Consider the following 8,681-nt stretch of genomic DNA (forward strand, 5'->3'; position numbering starts at 1 on the left):
ATCTTCGCGCAAAGTATAGACAATTATATATTTCTGGAAAGCCCTGGATGTCTACTTTTCAACCCAATTGAGAGCGCGCCAATTGGACTCTTGTAGCTCCAAAAAATCCATTCCGAGTGCAGGAAAGTCAGAATCCAAGAGCATCAGCAGTCCTTTTTCAGCCTAAATCAGATTTTAACTCAGCTCCCTCAATTTCAGCCAAAAAATACCTGAAATCACAGAAAAACACATAAACTCATAGTAAAGTCTAGAAATATGAACTTTTCCAAAAACTAATAAAATTATACTAAAAACTAACTAAAACATACTAAAATCTATATGAAATTACCCCCAAAAAGCGTATAAAATATCCGCTCATCACAACACCAAACTTAAACTGTTGCTTGTTCCCAAGCAACTAGATAAATAAAATAGGATAAAAAGAAATCAAGAAGCAATAATATCTCAGAGTTTTAAGTGAAGCTCAGATTCTAATTAGATGAGCGGGGCTAGTAGCTTTTTGCTTCCAAACAGTTTTGGCATCTCACTTTATCCTTTGAAATTCAAAATGATTGGCATCCATAGGAACTCAGAATTCAGATAGTATTATTGATTCTCCTAGTTTAGTATGTTGATTCTTGAACACAGCTACTTTATGAGTCTTGGCCGTGGCCCTAAGCATTTTGTTTTCCAGTATTACCACCGGATACATAAATGCCACAAACACATAACTGGGTGAACCTTTTCAGATTGTGACTTAGCTTTGCAGAGTCCCCAATTAGTGGTGTCCAGAGTTCTTAAGCACACTCTTTTTCTTTGGATCACGACTTTAACCACTCAGTCTTAAGCTTTTCACTTGGACCTGCATGCCACAAGCACATGGTTAGGGACAACTTGATTTAGCCGCTTAGGCCTGGATTTATTTCCTTGGGCCCTCCTATCCATTGATGCTCAAAGCCTTGGATCCTTTTTACCCTTGCCATTTGGTTTAAAGGGCTATTGGCTTTTTCTACCTCTTTTGCTTTTTTATTTCACTACTTTTTCTTGCTTCAAGAATCAATTTCATGATTTTTCAGATCAGCAATAATATTTCTCTTGTTCATCATTCTTTCAGGAGCCAACAATTTTAACATTCATAAAATTCAATATAAAAAATATGCACTATTCAAGCATTCATTCAGAAGACAAAAAGTATTGCCACCACATATAGATAACTAGAATTTTCCTTATTAAGAACTCGAAAAATATTGCCTCTTTATTCTAAAAATCTACTATTTTATTCATGTTTGATGATGATGAGAAAAATAAATTATAACTTATTTGGGGATAAAATCAAAATAGAAATACTAATTACTACTACTCCTATAAGAACAACTATCACAGAGTTAAAGCTAAGATTAGGACTCAACAACCTTTATTTTGGGATTTGGATGCTCCTTTAATCTATGGGGTACTTGGCCCTTCAAGAGATAGCTTCTGACGCTTCATTTGCCTCAGTTCACGCCCTTGCTCCTCTTGTTCCTTAAGCAGTTTGCAAAGCATGCTATTTTGATTTTGCTGTTCTTCCTTTAATTGCTCCATAGCTTCTTGCAACTTGGTGACAGATGCTTCAAGACGCTTCCAGTATTCAATTTGAGGGAATTCTGGGAAGAACTCCTGTGCTCTCCTTTTGATGGGGTCGTCTTGCATCTGTTGTCTTTCCATTGACTTCTTGGTGATTGGTCGCTCAACTGAGATATACTCAGTTACTCCCATCTTCACTCTAGCATCTTTACATAGCATAGAGATTAAGCTTGGATAAGCCAATTTGACATCTTTGGAATTCTTGTTCGCAATTATGTAAAGTTCACATGAAATCAGCTGATGAACTTCCACTTCTCTTCCCAACATGATGCAATGGATCATTACTGCTCTTTTAATGGTGACTTTAGAGCGGTTGTTAGTGGACAGTATAGAACGCCCAATGAAGTCCAGCTAGCCTCTGGCGACTGGTTTGAGATCTTCTCTCTTGAGTTGATTTGGGACGCCCTTTGTGCTAGTTGTCCACTTGGTTCCAGGGATGCATATGTCCTCTAGAATTTCATTCAAGCCCTTATTTGTTCTCATCATTCTCCTATTAAAGGAGTTTGGGTCATCTTTCAGTTGAGGCAGCTTGAAGATCTCTCTTATTTTGTCTGGGTGAATGTGAACAATCTTTCCTCTGACCAGAGTCCGATAATCATAGAGGGCAGTTCCAGATATTTTCTGCCTGTCTGTTTGCCACAGATTAGAGTAGAATTCCTGAACCATGTTCCTTCCCACCTTTGTTTCAGGATCAGCTAGGATTTCCCAGCTCCTGTTTCGAATTTGCTCTTAGATCTATGGATATTCATCTTCTTTCAGATCGAATTTGACTTTCGGGATCACTAACCTTAGACCCATTATTTTGTAGTAATGGTCTGAATGTTCTTTCGTTAAGAACTTCCCTTGATTCAAAAGTGGTTTTAGAATATTCTCTTTCTTGCCTCTTGGAGTGGTTTGTTTTCCCTTAGGAGCCATGATCTTAGTGGGTATGGCTTAGTGATCACGGATAAACATACCAAACTTAGAGGGTTGCTTGTCCTCAAGCAAAAGAAAGGAAAGGAGAGGGATAAAAGGAGAGCCAATTTCGAATTGTGGAGGAGAGGAGGGAGGCCGAATGTGGATTTAAAGGGAAGTGGGTGGGTTTTCGAAAATTTAAAAAAAAGATAAGATAAAAGATATGATTTGAAAAAGATAAGTATGATAGGAAAAAGATATAATTTAAAATTAAAAAGTTATGAAAGATATTTGAAAAAGATAACTCTGAATTTTGAAAAGAAAATATGATGAGTTTAAAAAGATTTGAAAAGAATTTAAAAAAGATAATTGAGTTTTGAAAAGATTTTTTTTTGAAGAAGAAATAAGAAACAAGTTTAGGATTAAAAATTTTTGGAATTGAAGATTGGAAGATGGGATTTTGTAACATGTTTATGCAAGAAATCATGAATTGAAACATAAAAATTGGAAAAAATGTGAAGTGAAAACGAATTTACCTCCTCCCCACAATCTTGGCGTTAAACGCCCAAACGCTGCATGTTTTGGGTGTTTAACGCCTATTTGTAGCTTCTCCTAGGTGTTTAACGCCCAGCTGTTGCTTCTGGCTGGTGTTAAACGCCAGGAACTCCTTTGTCACTAGGTGTTTTTCTAAACACCCAAGACGTAAATCTGGCGTTAAACGCCCAGAAGATGCTTCTTTCTGGCGTTTAACGCCCAGATGGCTATCTCTACTGGCGTTGAATGCCCAGTAGATGCTTCTTTTGGGTGTTCAACGCCCAAAACAGCTCTTACTGGCTTTTTCGCACCAGTGAGCTTCTTTTTGCTGTTTTATACTCTAAATCCTTCTGTAATTCTGTGAACTCAAGCAATTGCTATTTTACCTTGAAGATAATTGACATGAACCTGTAAAAATTAATTAATTAACAAATAAGCTTTGTAAATGGCTGGGTTGCCTCCCAGCAAGCGCTTCTTTATTGTCTTTAGCTGGACTATTACTGAGCTTTAATCAAGTCTCAGTTTTGAGCATTCTTGCTCAAAATTGCCTTCAAGATAATGTTTGACTCTCTATCCATTAACAATGAACTTTTTGTTAGAATCATTATCCTGAAGCTCTACGTATCCATATGGTGACACACTTGTAATATGGACCTCTCCACCAGGATTTTAATTTCCCGAGAAATAATCTGAGCCTAGAATTAAATAGCAAAAATTTCTGCCCTGGCTAAAAGACTCTGGATGATAGTTTCTTATCATGCCATCTTTTTTCTTTCTCTTTGTAAATTTTTGTATTTTCAAAAACATTGAGTTTGAATTCCTCTAGCTCGTTTAACTGGAGCAATCATTTTTCTCCAGCTAACTTGGCATCAAAGTTTAGGAATCTGGTTGCCCAGTAGGCCTTATGTTCCAGTTCCACTGGCAAGTGACAGGCTTTTCCATACACAAGCTGGTATGGAGAGGTCCCTATAGGAGTCTTGTATGCTGTTCTATATGCCCACAGAGCATCATCCAAACTTCTTGCCCAATCCCTTCTACGGTTAATCACAGTCGGTTCCAAGATTCTTTTAAGTTCTCTATTAGAGACTTCAGTTTGCCCATTTGTCTGTGGATGATATGGAGTGGCCACCCTATGGCTAACTCCATATCGAACCAAAGCAGAGTAAAGCTGTTTATTACAAAAATGAGTGCCCCCATCACTGATTAGTACTCTGGGGATACCAAATCTACTGAAGATGTATTTCTGGAGAAATTTCAGCACTGTCTTAGTATCATTAGTGGGTGTTGCAATAGCTTCCACCCATTTGGATACATAATCCACTACCACCAGAATATAAGTGTTTGAGTATGATGGTGGGAAAGGCCCCATGAAGTCAATACCCCATACATCAAACAACTCAATCTCCAAGATCCCTTGTTGAGGCATGGCATAACTGTGAGGCAGATTGCCAGATCTTTGGCAACTGTCACAATTAAGTACAAACACTCAGGAGTCTTTATAGAGAGTAGGCCAGTAGAAGCCACATTGGAGGACTCTTGTGGCTGTTCGCTTACTTCCAAAATGTCCTCCATACTGTGATCCATGGCAGTGCCAGAGGATCTTCTGTGCTTCTTCTTTAGGAACACATCTATGGATTACTGTGTCTGCACATCTCTTGAAGAGATATGGTTCATCCCAAAGATAGTACTTTGCATCCGTGATCAATTTCTTTGATTGTTGCCTACTGTACTCTTTGGGTATGAATCTCACTGCCTTGTAGTTTGCAATGTCTGCAAACCATGGCACTTCCTAGATGGCAAAGAGTTGCTCATCTGAAAAGTTTTCAGAGATCTCAGTAAGAGGGAGGGACGCCCCTTCTACTGGTTCTATTCGGGACAGGTGATCTGCTACTTAGTTCTCTATCCTTTTTCTAACTCTTGCAGAAGCAACACCCATATGATAAGTCTGGGTTTTGAATCCTGCTTTGTGAGTATATATTTAAGAGCAGCATGGTCAGTGTACACAATCACTTTTGATCATACTAAATAAGAGTTGGTAGTGTGTTTTGGGTGGTGCCTATAGTGTAGCATAGAAATTTTGGTTTAGTCTCTCACTTTTGGATAGATCCACCGAAAGATTAGGAGCTGTAAATACTGGTTAGGCTAGTTTTGGGTGCCAACTTAGGGGCTTCCTATATGGACCAGGGACTGAAGTGGTAATTATGTATATAGTAGCAAGATATGAAGGGTTGTACGCTAACTCATGATATATATGGTAGCACCTTTATATGTATGTATGATCTATGATATATGTTATGTTTATATATAATGCTGACGTTGTGTATGCTTTATTTGATTCCTTACTGTGGCTTGTGTATGTTTAATTAGCTGTCCTCGCAAATCTTTTTATAAAGTAAAAGTTTTTCAAAAAATTTGATAGTGCGCTAATTCGATTACAGGCTTAATAGTAAATAGTTAAAGTTTAAGGTAAGCAAGTTAGTGACAGTCGGTTTCCAGTATGATCATGACGTACTGGGAATTAGGTCGTTACAAATCATGTACAATGCACTGATCAATGACCTTTGCAAGATCTGCGATTTAAAGAAAGTTAAGAAACTTGTGAATGAGATAAGTGAGAGAGGTTTAAAATCTAACAAGATTATGTTCACAAAGGAATGGATCCTCTCAATTGTTAAAAAAAATTGAGTAAAAATGATCTTTAATCCTTCAATGCGCTCTCTCTCATGTTTTCATGTTTTCTCTCGGTCCCACTTATAAAATTAATAGTGAGAGATCATACTTTACTCCCTCAATTGTTATAAAGAAAATTCAGAGGATCCATTTACCGTTCACAACAATAATAGATGAATATTGTAAAGATAGAGATATAAAATTTATATTGGAGATCATGAAAAAAATGATTGAAAGGAATTGAACTTGATAAAGTAGTTTTTACTGTGCTCATATTGGGACTTTACAGAGAAAAAGAAAGAGAAGGAGGAACAAGGAATTGAGACTGCCGCTAACCAAAGCCAGCAACTAGTACAGCAGATACAATGGGTTATTGAAATTTAGGGATACTTGTCCTACTTCATGTTTCATTATGGGTTTATGTGTCTATGTTTAAATTAGTTTTGAGTTTAAGTATCTCATAAATTTTTTTTAGAAGTTTAATTGTCCTAGAATAGTTTTTTGATATATCATCAGCTAACATCACACGTAAACAAAATCTATTAGTTCTGACAAAAATCTTAATGAAAATGTAAAATATTTGACGAAATTAATTATTAAAAACTACAATATATCATTTTTTATCGATTGAGAAACGGAATAAAAATTAGCAAAATAGTTAAAAATTAGAGTGAAATTTTACTTTTATATATTTAGTTCATATATATATCATTTCATGTCAATCCAAAATTATTTTATATTATTTTTTTAGCTAAAAAAATAGTGATACTATAAATATTTAAGCATGAGATTAGGAAAATGAAAACTCTTAACTACACCAATTCGGCTATAGTGTCAATAGATATTTCACACCTAGAATATTTAACTAGAATCTTTTATTTATGTGACAACGATTGTGAATATGTTCTTCCGCGTTCTTAGCTATACGAAGTTATTCATTTTGCTTTCCAATGTTGAAATTGCCCTTTAACTTCATTCCTATCTGATCTAAGAGAATATAAACCAAATTAAAGCAAAAAGAATATCTACCTGATATATATATATCTTCCTAAGGAACAAATGTAACATAACTATCTTTATAACAATGCTAGAGTGATAGACTAGACTAGAAATAACTCACCCCTTCTTTCAAGAGCCATGTAATAAATTAGTAAATATCAACTTCGAATTAACTACCAATTCAATATTTAAAAGATTCCGTTGCTAATAATTCTTAAAAAATATTATTGACAAAATAATTTTTGAATAATTTAAAAATATATTAAAATAAATTAATAAATATTATATTTTTGTAAGTATTAAAAAAAATTTATATTTAACAAATGACTTATCAATTAAATTTAAACTTTTGTGACAATATTTTAATATATATTTAAAAAATACACAAAAAAATCAAAATTAATATAGTCATTGATAATAAATTTTTTTAAATTTTATTTGATAAAAAATTATCAAATTTTGAAAATAAAAAAATCTTATTTTTTGAATCATAATTACAAAAATTTACATCAAAATTTAATTTTTAAAATTGTTTTTTAAAAATATATTTAATATTTAATTTTTTTATTTTTTTAATTTTTGAAATTTATTTTATCAGCAAAATAAATTTTTGAATATCATTTTAATAGTTTTGTGTACCAACTTCGTATCATATATAAAATAATTTATCGGGCATTAATTCCAAGTGAATTAAGAAAAAGTCGGAAAACTATTCCGAACAATTAGGGAGTGGCCTTGTCAGTAATTGCAAATGGATGCTTTAGAGTGATAGAGCAAAATAATGGACCAGAATTTTCTTGTTAAAGTTTATAGAATATTATATGAATGAGCAATGGATGCTCGTATAACACACAAAGAATAATAAGTGATGCCCTCTCAGTTTTATCCACCCTCCTTTATAAGCCATACCCAAGTCTTTTCGGTTCCACTATGTGAGTCGCTATTTCTTTCTCCAGGAAATTAAAAGTACTGCACCTAGTTATGATTCCCCAATGATAGGTAATAATAGTTTAGCAAGAAGCCAAACCATTTGTTATTCATAACTTGTGACAAATGGTTTAAATTTTTGGTTTTGCCTTTAATAAATTTTGGGAATAGAGTTGAAATTCAGCAAAGTTCCAACCAAATCAGCCCTCCACAACTGTTTTTTGGGTATCGGTGCCATCCACTTTCGTTCTTTCACATATTTATGGGTTTGTTTGTCTGAAATTTAAAAAAAAAATAGTTAAATTAAGTTAAAAATAGTTAAAATAGCGAATGATTAACTTGGCAACACTACAAAAATAATCACTTTTAGCGGCTATTTATTTTGTTTTTAGCGACAATAAAAATAGCCGATAATACATTTACCGGCAATTAGACATTAGCCGTCTTATGCTTTGCCGCTAAAGACCTTTTTAATGGCCGCAAAAAAGTATATAACTTTTAGCGGCTATTTTTTTGACAATTTATATGGCCACAAAAAGTATTCTAAGATTGCAATGTTATTCAATTTTAGTGGCCATTACTATTGCCGCCAAAACCCATTTTACCAGCAATTTATATGGCCACTAAAAATAATTCTAAAATTGTAATGTTATTCATTTTTAGTTGCCATTACTATTGTCACTAAAATATTAAAATTTTAATTATGTTCACTCTTTTAGAAATGACAACCTATTATTTTTTTTTAAATTTCAAATTATTTTTACCAACAATTATTATTATTGTACGTAATATCAATATACTAAAATTAATTAATACAAAATGAAATATTTCATTAAATTCAAAATATTTATACACAAATTTCTCTTGAAAAGTAATAAAGCATAATACAAATTTAAACAACACAAATATTATAAAAAAAATTTAAAAGTAAATCTACATTATATATTTAGAAAACAAAGTGGATTTTGTCCTAACATGTTTAGACCAAAATGCCAAAGTGTGTACTCCATTTGCCTGACCAAGTCTTTTATTGGTGTGGTGCCAATGACAAGATT

Source organism: Arachis stenosperma, chromosome 4, assembly GCF_014773155.1.
Source record: "Arachis stenosperma cultivar V10309 chromosome 4, arast.V10309.gnm1.PFL2, whole genome shotgun sequence".
In the NCBI taxonomy this organism is placed as follows: Eukaryota; Viridiplantae; Streptophyta; class Magnoliopsida; order Fabales; family Fabaceae; genus Arachis; species Arachis stenosperma.